The following is an 8,898-nucleotide window of genomic DNA, read 5'->3' on the forward strand; positions in this document are numbered from 1 at the left end:
TTCAAATCCGACCTCTCTCTCTACCCTCGTCCCTGTCACTCTTCAGCTGTTATTATCGGTCTTTCACTTGTCACATTCATCAATTCACGCACTGATAGAGGCTGCTGACCATCAGGAGCAGTTTGGGGTTCAGTATCTTGGACTGGGGGGAGCCCAGGAATAAGCAATCCTCCGATAGCTAGACGAGCCGCTCTACCACCTGACCCACAGCCGCCCCCAAAAGAGCTGACATCCGTGGAACTACCATAATAATCACAGTATCCAGACATCCACACACACACACACACACACACACACACACACACACACACACACTTCAGCTACTTGAATATTTCAGCAGCCTGCTGACTTGCACAGGGAGACTTGTTAATGACTGACAGCCACAGGCAAGATGACAGTAACTCAACACTAGGTGTCTGTAAGCTCAAGGCGACCCAGGAACAAACGAGCACTGCATCCCAGTGTGTGTGTGTGTGTGTGTGTGTGTGTGTGTGTGTGTGTGTGTGTGTGTGTGTGTGTGTGTGTGTGTGTGAGCCAACCACAGCTCCAGCTAATTGAATCACACTAACAGCATCTCTCCATCGGGCTGCAGACACGATAAACAGACTTTGTTCTTCCTGTTCCCACGCTATCAAAGATAGTTTTTTTTATCTGATCTGAAAATTGTTTTTTCTTTCTTTTCTTGCATCATTAATTCACTTAGCACTTCTAAGAGCAGTGCCTGCTTTTATCCTCGCTGTGGCTACTCTCACTACATGCCTCCCTGTGCTACAATGTGCAAACACTCACTTATAATAGGGAGAGAAGCACAAATTCACAGCTTTATTTCCTTGACACTGAGACTTCATTGAGACTTGGATTCCCTCCACAGTGACAGCACCACAAACTGACACTTTTGTCAGCGCTTTGTTTACGCTTTCTCCACCTTTTCCTCGACTTTTTTTCTGCTAAATGTCGAAGCATCTGTTGGGCGCAGGAGGCTGAATGCGTCCTGCGAGGAGAAGCTGTGCATAATCTGGCAGACGGAGAGGCATCAGCCGCGCTCGGAAGACGAAAAAAAGAAAAAGTGTGCCTCCCAATAATGAGTCATCGGAGCGGCAGGGATTCAGAGGTAGTCTCGAGCTTTTAGCCTGACAACCTCAGAGAGAGAGAGAGAGAGAGAGAGAGAGAGAGAGAGAGAGAGAGAGAGAGAGAGAGAGAGACAGACAGAGGGAGGATGGAGAGGAGGGGGTGGAGTATGTGAGCGATGTAAGGAAAACATAAGAGAGATGTATAGACGGAGGGAGATGGGGGGTAGTTTTGTCAGTCATTGTTTAATGGCTCAGGCGAAACAACCCCCCCCCCCGCACTCAGGCTGAGCAGAGGGGCCGTGGAGATCTAGAGCGAGCGTATACCTCCAACCAGCCACAGACGAGAGCATTCCTCCGGTTGCCATGGTAACCGAGCCCTCAGCTGGTAAGGCGAGCGAGGGAGGGAAGCCAAAGGGATGTACTGTATAGAAAAGGGGGGAAGAGAGTAAAAGGAGGAGGAGGAGGGTGTTTGACACTAGCCATAATTTTGAATATCCCCCCTCCTCCCAACCCTCTCCTGTCTACTAGCAGTACCCCCCCCCGACCCGCTCCTCCTTCCTCCTCTTCAGTTTTTGGAGTGCGCTCATTGCAACTGCTCAGTTTCTGAATGTTGCTTGACAAGAGATGCAGCGGCAGGAAGGTGGAAAAGCAGAAAGAAATGGAGAAAACAAAAAGTAAGAAATGCTACCATCAGCTCTTTCCTGCTGCCAGACTCCTGAAAACTAAACAACACCAAAACACACAAAGAAATATGAAGAAATATAAATATTCCTGAGAGATATGGATCCCATCCTCTGTTATGATATATGTATAATTCTAAATTAGGATATACAGAGAATGATTTCTTAAGCTAAACTGGTCATTGTTTAAATAAAAATAAATAAATAGCAGAAGTTGCTCAGAAGTTCTTCAAACAGAAACCCGACCGATCGAGGCTGACGGCCGCCCAACCAGAGCCGGCGTCTGTTTGACGTTTCGGCCACTTAAAAGCAAGTTTTCCTTGCCGTTGCCCCCAAGTGCTTGCTCATGGTGGGAACTGTTGGGCAAATAATTTAATAAGAAGTACAATCTAGACTCTATTTGAAAAGAGTCTTGAGAGAACTTCTTCTTTGTTATGATTTGGTGATATTCGAGTAAAACTGAATGAAACTGACGCACTGATACCAGGACCGGGTATCGTGTCCGATACTGTCAACAAATTCCTCCAACATCACTTTACAGCAGCATGACATGAGTCAGAGGGAGGAACATCTGTTAGTATTAGTAATAGTATTATTAAGCACTCCTATCGGGACTCAGTATCGGCAAGTACGTGAACTTGAACTTGAACACTGAAAACGAGTATTTCTGTTTACAATTGTGTCCAATCAGCAGAGAAACCAGGAGTTTAAAGTAATTTCTTATAGAAAATTACTTCAGTTTAAATACAATCACAGAAAAATCACAGTTCAATTGTATCAACACTACTGCCTACATATCACACTCACACTGCAACTAACAGTTACTTTCATCATCGATTAATCTCTCGATCAATTTCTGAATGAACTTATTATTTGTTTTCTCCATAAAATGACAGAAAACAGTGACAAATGTTGATGACTGTTCTGTCCTCAAATGTCTTGTTTTGTCCACAACCCAAAGAAAATAGTCACATCTGAGAAGCTGAAATTAGACGTTTTCTTTGAGTCGACTCAAAACCATCAATCGATTATGGGAAAAGTTGCAAATTAATTTAATATGTGACAATTGACTAATTGACTACTGATTGCAGCTTTATATCACGCCACTGCAGCTCGTTTCAATCTCATTACTCCGATAAAAGACCAGAAAAATTTTAAATCACAATGTTGAAAAAAGAAAAGCTGTAAAAGCAATGACTGATTAACCAACGTTTTTCTAGATATTTAAAAATAAAACATTTTATTGTTTCTGAGCGACCGCATTAGAAACCTCTGTTCACTCTGTGTGCAAATGAGGAGACATAAATATTTTGTGTTGTTTTACATTTAATGCAGCATAATGAAGCAAAGCCAGCCGAGTTCAATAAAACATGATAATAAAACATTCAAATTGCAAACTGCAAATCCCCATAAAACACACACACACACACACACACACACACACACATACAGAGAGGTATATATATATATATATATATACACACACACACATTTATATATGCACACGTACGCAGTGAGAATCATGGGAGTGTTACCACCTGCAACCTGCTGATAATGAAGCTGTATTTCAGCAACCTAAAGGCAGCCATCTGTGCTGGGGCTCTCCCTGCTGCCCACACTACCCCCACCACACACACACACACACACACACACACACACACACACACACACACACTCCTCTACTGGAGCCGAGGGACTACAGTCTTTAGGATGTTCCACGTCAATAACATGACACTTTCATTATAACACAACACACACACACACACACACACACACACACACACACACACACACACACACACACACACACACACACACACACACTACACGTTGTAGACAAATATAAATGAATGATGTCGTCGTTTTCCCGCCGTACGCAGTTACCCTCAGAGTCAGTCGATACTGTAGATATTGATCCGACTGAGCGATCTGTGTTATAAAACTATAACTTTATATCGTTTACGAAGCCAGATTTATTTATTTCCCATCATCCTCCATGTTCACTTTGATAAATTTACTTTCTTTAAACAGCATTTTTATCCAAACACTTTTACTTCTCAACATTAGCCGATTAACCACAGACTATATTGACTTTTAATTTCTTACAAATGATCAAAACTGCCTCTTTTTTTTCACCTTCTGAAACTGATTACATTGAAAATGACACATCTAATATTTTTACTACTTCTTTACTTTGCTGCTTGTTCAAATGTTGTTCTGTGTACCAGGCTGAATCCACATCAATGGATTTAACCATTTTAAATCCAAATATCTGGGTTTGTTATGAAGGCGATGGAAATATTTTAAACTCTGATACAATACTAGCATAAAAAACATAATCGATATCTCTTTCGATACCACAGCAAACAGAAACATAAACACAAAACAGATCATTTCTCACAGTGCTGGTACAGAAATCACTTCATATTCTTCCCTTTTGTTTCATCTGTGCAACCTTGAGCTGAAAATCTTACTTTCAACACTATAATCAAAGATATAATTAACCAAAAAAGTATTGTTTTAAACACATTATTGTAAAAGTATTGATTCTCACAACGTTGTTCGGCTATCAGCTGATTTCTTAAACCCTTGAGTGGCCTGTTGTTATTTTTATCAGCTTAAAAGCTCCAACATCAGTCGGACTCTACACCACAGCCAATAACAAGTGGACGGTTGTCATGTCTGCACATTTACGACAGAAATCTTAAACTATCTGCGTTCTTGCTCCCACAAAGTGTAAAAAAATATCTCGGGTAGATCTGACTGAGAGAAAGGACAAGAGGAGGACGAGAGGAGGAAGAGATTGGCGGTTTTCAGTCTCTTAGTGATCAACAAGAAGGAAAAAGAGTGGCCATTGTCACAGGAGGAGAGATGAAACCATGACAACCGTCCCCACTGTTGGGCAACACTTAGAAAATGAGCGCTGTATGGAGCCTGGGAAACCAGCGTAAAAAGAGGAGTACTTCAACCCCCCCGGCGCACACACACACACACACACACACACACACACACACACACACACACATACATGAAGCAACACTGACTAATTGTTCAGAGTCAGCACAGCCTCTCGCCATTCAGCGTCGACCAGCAGACACACACCACGAAGGCATTGTTCCAACTGCCGTCTCATAACTGGGAAGAGACAGCAAACCATTAAAATCTGAGAGGGAACTTTAAAAACAGGCAGTAGAGAGCAAAAAGTTAACAGCTAACAGCGCTTCAGTTTAAAGACGCTGTTGTTTTGTTGCGTTAAAGACATTATAATGTTTGTCTTTATGTGGCCATATTGCGCACTTCAGTCAATTCCATGGACATAGTTCTGGAAAGCACAATGAATCTAAATGTTTGTGCAATATGAAAATCCCAAAAGCATTTGGGTTTTTAAGATATATCTGTTGCAGGTTACAGGTCGGATGATACTAAAGCTGCATATTGAATTAATACTTTTTCAGTCCCATAGTGTCCAAAACTATCTAATACTGAAAGCTGACATCAAATTTCTGGTCAGATTTGTACTTTTTTGTCTGTATTCTCCAACAGTTTATTATTTAAAGTCACATTTTGCCAGTTTTTACCGGAATTTTCATTATTGAACTTTCTTGTACTTGTATCCTGGAACCTGTGTTATCTAACATTTAACATTCGGGAACTTTGCTGTCTTTTGAACCAAGTCAGTGATAAATTCACTGCATTTGTTAATAATAAAAAAGATAAAATAATGAGCTAACAGAGATGAGTCGCAGAGTATTTTAAAATCTCAACAAAACCATTCAAACATTATTTTAAAATAATTATAATTTAAGCAAAAACTAACGTTTAATGAGTCTTTTATTCGGTTGAATTACGCTTCATACAATTGAGTCTTGTGCTGTGGCTGCTGCATATTAATACACTGAATCAAAATCAGCAAATCTGGTTCATGAATAACATCCGAAGAACAAGAACCATTAGTCCACTCCCTGAGAGATCCCCTGTGTTACACACACACACACACACACACACACACACACACCTCACACACTCACACACTCACACAGTAACAAAGAGCGTGGGCTTGCCCTACACTTGTGGAGGAGGTTTAATGATATACGGCTTCCCTGTCTGCCAGCTCAGCACTGGAGCCTTCGATTCATACTAACGGCCATCAACAAGCAGAGTATCGCTCTTCTTCACCGCCTCACACACACACACACACACACACACACACACACACACACACAATTTTTACATCTCTACATGCACATAAGCACATTGACAGAGTGAGTCAGTCGGTGTCGGTGACCTTTCAGGTTCGGGGGAGTCACAGTCAGAGAAGATGCTGCAGGCACTGAACACAGTGGGTCTGAACTCATCTCTCAAACAGTCAGAACTCCCAGAACTCACAATGATGCTGTAATGTGACGTAATATTCCTCACAATGGAGAAGCTGTACGCAGGTTTTAGTGGTTGACTGGTTTTCTGCCAATAAACTAAGAGATTAAGTGGACTGACTTTATTGTTCAGTCTGACATCATCTTCATGTTCGGTGATTTCTTGTTTTCCTGAACTCAAGTGATATATCCAACCCGCTGACATCAGCTGAAGCTGTGGTTAGAGTCGCTAGTGTCTCCATCCAAATCTATCGCCAATTATAACCGAATTTTTAGTAATTCAGGAAAAGAAAATGTAAATGACTGCTTGCTTCCATCCGCTACCGTTACGCTATTAATAGGAGCTGGTTTTAGACGTAAGCAGTGGGTGGCGCCAAGCTTCCAGTTAGAAAACCAGAAGAAAAGGACACAACAACGCAGTTAAAAAAGCGCCAGTCGAAGCAAAAATATGCAGAAAAACAATGGGAATATAGCTCATCGGTTGTTTGGTTTCAATGTTGGCCACACAACTCTTTTTCCAAAAGGCAAAAACCACCTCGAACAATGTTTTAGCAAAATTTAGGAGGTTTTTTTCCACATTTTGCTGTTTCAATTAAACTTTTCCAAATACATTGATGGCTAATGTTTGTGAAATCAATCTCTTAATTATGTGGATCTGAGAGTTCATTCTCTGAGCAGATGTACAACAACCTCAAATGCTGCCTCCTTTAAATCACATTTCAATCATTCAAAATACTATTTTCATCCCACACGGGACAGTTAACACTTCCTGCTATTCTTCTGTAACTAGAACAGAAATATAACCACATCCACCAATGATCAATGAAAACACAAGTTAACACACTAGCCTGGTTCCAGACCTCTAAACCATCAGTGTGATGTTGTTCACACTATAATGTTACAGTGAGATACCTGCAGTGTTGGCTGTGATGGGACGGCTATGGACGGATCAGAAATGGACTGTGGGTGAGCGGAGAGGTGGATGAGTGGACCTGTGATGCCTCAGTTACTGAAATTAATCCTGTTGAAGAACAAAGCAAATGATCTGTGTGTCTTTGTGTGAGTTAAACGCACACTTCTGCAGCTTTATTCCATCTGCTAAATAGAAGTATTGTGTAATTAATACAGCAGCTGTTACAGTCCAACTCTACCAACCAGCTAATTGGTTGGTTATGAATTATTCACCCACCGAGGGGAACGCAGCGGCGTATATAGCTTCTACCTACTGGAACCGGAGGGAGACACCTTGATCATTTCTGGCTGCACGTGTCCACAGAGGGTGGGGTATCCGAGACTGAGAACCTGACCTGGGCCGTCCCCACAGTCCATATAGTTCACTAACTATAGTGACTATAGTGAAAGTGGCATTCACACTAGAGATTTACTGAGTCTGTGATGCTCAATAGTGAGCTAACAGACATCTCTTAAAGTCTTAAAGAGCAATCCCTTTTTATAAAAGTACACATTGTGTTTACTGGGTTGGACCTTTTTGTAGGAACTTCAAATGGCTATAATCGATATTGTATAATAACAATTAGGGCTTGTGTGGTACCTGATACCTTTAAGGCATCAATTAGTGGTCGACCATAATGGGTTGAACCAACTTTTCACCACCTTCCCAAAACTCACAAAGACGGGCGCTAACACTGTTCCACAGCCGCCTCGCCAGCACAGACTGATGTCAATTATCTCAAAATGCCAGATAATCGATTAATCAGACCAATCAGGGTCAATCACTGGTATCGACCAAAGTAACCAAATAGTATCTAAACTTCTCCAGTTAAATTATTCCTGCATACGATCCTCTTTGTACCCAGATCTAGATATAAATGACTGTGTAGAGGGGATTTTTAACATTTCCAGACCTGCACTCTGTATATCAGCATTGCTGTACCGTTCAGGTCCAAAGACTGAGCTTGCTCGGGGGCTTTAGGGGCTTTAGGGGCATCAGTCACAGTAAAGTTACTTTCTGGCAATAGGCACTCATGAAATAAGCAACTTGTAATTCAGTCTGATTTCTCATTAACATGCAGTTCACAGTGTTGACCATCAACATCCCGAGGGGTGTTTCTAATATTCTGCCCTTCCACGTTATTCGAAGACTAGAGCTGCTCGACATGCTAACAAAGTCATATACAGATACGATTAGTGGGAATGATCATTTTCACTGACTGAGACACTAAAATCATGAGGATGTGGAATCTGTTGGGGCCTTTAGAACCAAACAAACATGTTTTCTTACATCTGGAAACAGATTTGTAGACCAGGGCTCCTCTGCCGAGCTACAGTCCTTCATCATAAAACTGCAGCTCTAATGGAGGGTAGCCTAAATATTAGAAACACCTCTCAGTATAAAATCTACAGCTTCATCATCATCAACGTCTCTAAAAGAGTTCCAACGAATACTGAAGATTTCTCCCAATAATAGACATCAACTTAATGACTGACTTACAGTAGTGGATCCCAACCTCAGGCTCGGGACCCACACTAGGGGTCGCCGATGCTTCATGGGGGAGTCGCGAGGCCTTCTTGATTTTAGGGTTGTAAAAAAAACTTAAATATACACATAAGGCCAATATGTCAGTGTTTGGTTCACTTCTGTGAGGAAATGTGAAATATCTGATGATAGAACAACAGAAAACACTGAATTTGTCAAAAAAGAGCTTATTAAGTCTGTATGATTGTTAGAAATGATTAGAAATACATAATACAGACAGAGAATTGTATAAAAAGTTCTATAAACAGGAAATAATCTGCTCAGGATTCCTCAAAATC

At 41.3% G+C, this 8,898-nt stretch overlaps 1 protein-coding gene across 9 annotated transcripts in view; it reads right to left on the reverse strand.

Moving 5' to 3' along the window:
• Window positions 1-8,898, reverse strand: part of LOC127351325 (serine/threonine-protein kinase BRSK2-like) — a 122,348-nt gene that overhangs the window by 112,126 nt on the left and 1,324 nt on the right. The window lies entirely within an intron of this gene.

This window comes from Dicentrarchus labrax, unplaced genomic scaffold, assembly GCF_905237075.1.
Source record: "Dicentrarchus labrax unplaced genomic scaffold, dlabrax2021, whole genome shotgun sequence".
NCBI classification, from domain to species: Eukaryota; Metazoa; Chordata; class Actinopteri; family Moronidae; genus Dicentrarchus; species Dicentrarchus labrax.